The 3,315-nt window shown below is 43.3% G+C and overlaps 1 pseudogene; it reads right to left on the bottom strand.

The window, feature by feature from the left end:
- Positions 1 to 1,538: 1,538 nt before the first annotated feature.
- On the bottom strand, positions 1,539 to 2,186 carry LOC102856625 (annotated as a pseudogene).
- Between the last annotated feature and the right edge of the window lie 1,129 nt (positions 2,187 to 3,315).

The raw sequence follows: 3,315 nt of genomic DNA, 5'->3' as shown, positions 1-3,315 counted from the left end.
CTCCCACCCCCACATATCCTCATCCCTCTGCTTTGACCTGCCTCACCCCCCTGGGATCCTTATACTCATTCTACAATAATGGTTTTGTACAATATTCATCCCTGTGGGACTGAGTTCACTCAGCATAATGCTCTCCAGCCCCCCCCAAGTTAGGTAACAATTTAAAAAATCATTGCTCCTGTGTGCTGCACAGTATTCCATTGTGTGAATGTACCATAATTTTCTATCTATTCATTTGTGGTTGGACATTTGGGCTGTTTCCATGTTCTTGCGGTGATGAATAATGCTGCTGTGAACACTGGTGTACAAATCTTAGTTTGTGCATCAGTTCTCATTTTCTCAGGGTATATTCCAAGTAGTGGAATAGCTGGGTCATATGGAATTTCTATGTTTAGCTTTTTTGCGGAAGCACCAAATCACCTTCCAGAATGGTTGTACTATTTTACAATCCCACCAACAATGTAGAAGAGTTCCTTTCATGCCACATTCTCTCCAATATTTATCACTTGCTGCTGTATAAAATTTCGCCACTGTGACTGTAGTGAGATGGTACCTCATTATGGTTTTGATTTGCATCTGTCTTTTTTCTTTGATAGAAAAAGAAATTTCCATCTTGTTTAAGCCAATGTTATTTTCAGCCTCTTTGTTACAGTAGCAGAACATCATATTTATCAACACAAGGGCAAAGAATCCTTTCATGGGCTTCCATCTATTAGCTAAGAGATAAAGTCTCACCCTGCCCAACCTCTACTTTGCCTGGCCCCCTCTACTGGTCTCACCTAACTGCTCCTGACTCCTCCCATAATCTTACCATATTTCCATAAATTTACTGCATGTGTCTCAAAAGCCAATTGTTGTTATGTGCTGTCAAGTCACTTGCAACTCATAGCGACCCTATGTACAAGAGCTCTAAACCCTGCTCTATCCTATGCCAACCTTACTGTGTCTGACACCTACTCCCATTACTCCAATCTCTGAGTTGATTTATCTCATCAAGGTCTTCTCTTGTGCTGTCCCTCCACCCTCCCAAACATGATGTCCCTCTACAAGGACTGGTCCCTCCTTGCAAAATGCCCGAAGTATGTCAGATGAAGCTTCAGAATCCTTGCCCCTAAGGACCAGCCTGGTTTCACCCTATCCAAGACAAACCCGTTTATTCAACACTCTTCTTCAGCACCACAGCTAAAAGTCATCAATTCTCTTTCTATCATCCCTAGTCACTGTCCAGCTCTCTGATACATAGCATGCAATTGTAAAGACTATGGCCCAGATTAGGCACACCTTAATTTCCCGCCTGACATTATTGCTCTTAAGTACTCTGGAGAGGTCTCTGACAGCTGACTTTCCTAATGCAATTCCTCTCTTGATTTCCTGTGGAGCCAACCAAACTGTTATCGAACAATATCATTAATCAAAAGCCAATGGCAAGGGGGAAATAGAATAAAAAATGGCATTAGGGAAAAAGGGCCCTTGACAAACACCTGGAGGGGGGACGGGGGCAAGTTAGGAGCTGGAGCCAAGATCAGCTTCCTTGGGTGTCACATTTCGTCCAACACGTAGTCTTCCTCAGGGAAATTCCCCACTGTTACAACTGATGGTTTGACAAAGGCGCCGTTCTTGGCTTGGCATTCAAAGTAGCATTTCCTGTTCACTCTGCAATCGTTTTTGCCTAGTGGCTCATCATAGTGGGCACCAGTCCAATAGCTAGGCTTAAAATCTGTGTGTCCTACATACATGGCAGTGCCCCAGCAAAAGGGCTGTCCTGGTGCCCACACCTCATGGTGACTGCCCACAGTGATGGCATCGGCCTGGGTCCTCTCCTCCATGAGGTTCTGGGAAATCTCAGCCTCTTGCTGGGCCCACTCCTCTTCTTTATATCGACCCAGCTTGCTGCGTTTCAGGAAGGAGCAAACTGAGTCTTGTCTCTGCTCTTAGGCTTCCTGCGAGGTCTCGTATTTTCTCCACCTTGGACACATCCTCACACTCCCCCAGGCAGGCACTACTGTGGTCAATGACATGGATGTGGCAGCCGTCATCCACTGGGTAGGAGCCAAGGAGTGCGTCCTCCTGGTCCAACCTGCTGTTGAACTTGTCATCAGGTCCACCGAGCTCTAGTTCCATACATGACACAGGGTTGCCCACCACCAGTTACACTTAGCATTGGTGAGGCTGTTATTGTACTGCTTCTCAGAGTGAAAGCAGCTGAAAATCGTCATAGTGGGTGGTGGGCACCCATAACCCGGCCACCTCCATGTTGTTGCCACCTCCTGGGGCTCCCAGCCCAGTTAAGCTGCTTCACCGATTTGCATCTTTCTTATTGCCAGTGATTTTGAGCATTTTTTCATGTGCCTATTTTCCATTTGAGTATCTTCCTCTGTGAAAATTCTTTCATGTCTTTTTCCTATTTGTAATTGGGTTATCAGCCTTTTTCTTGTGGAGGCCTAGGGGTATTCTGTAAACTTTCATTATAAGACTCTTGTTTATGATGGTATTACAGAATGTTGCCAGTTGGTAGGTTTTCTTTTCACCCTGTTGGAAAAAGTTTTGATGCATCCAGGGATTTAATCTTTAGAAGGTCTCATGAATCAATTTTATCCTCTTTAGATTATGCATTTCTGGCTGTATTTAGCAGTCTCTTTATACCTTAGACTAGCGCTTCTAAGCTTGATCCTAGTTTGTCTCTGATGAGCTTTACTTCCAGGTCCACCTTGTGTTGATTTTTGTGTATGGTGTGAGACATAGATCCTATTTCAGCTTTCTGCAGGTGAAGTCCAGTTTGCCAGCACCATTTGTTGAAGTTGTAATTTCCCATTTGATGGCTTTCATTTCTTTGTCAAATATCAATTGACCATAGATAGTTTGGTCTATTTCTGGGTTCTCATTTCCTTTCCATTGGTCTATGCACCTGTCATTGTACCAGTACCATGCTTTTTTGGTTATTATTGCTGTGTAGTAGGTTTTGAGGTCAGGGTATGCTATGCCTTCCACCTCATTTTTGTTTCTCATGACATCATTACTTTTCAGCACTCTGGAGAGGTCCTGACAGCACATTTTTTAATGTAGTTTGTCTTTTGATTTCCTGACTGCTGGTGCCAAGAGTGTTGATTTAGGATCCAAGCAAGATGAAATTATTTGATATATGGTATAATATCTAATTACTCTTCTAGAAACGTACACATTTCTCTTTTACTAGGCCCCAGAAAAAAAAGAAGCAGAGGATACCAGATAGACTATAAAATAGCATTTGACTGTGTGGATCATAACAAACTATGGCTAACATTGAGAAGAATAGGAATCCCAGACACTTAAATATGC

The sequence above is a fragment of the Elephantulus edwardii genome, unplaced genomic scaffold, assembly GCF_000299155.1.
Source record: "Elephantulus edwardii isolate Elephantulus edwardi_28Jun2011 unplaced genomic scaffold, EleEdw1.0 scaffold00104, whole genome shotgun sequence".
NCBI classification, from domain to species: Eukaryota; Metazoa; Chordata; class Mammalia; order Macroscelidea; family Macroscelididae; genus Elephantulus; species Elephantulus edwardii.
This window is presented reverse-complemented; position numbering and strand designations above follow the sequence as displayed.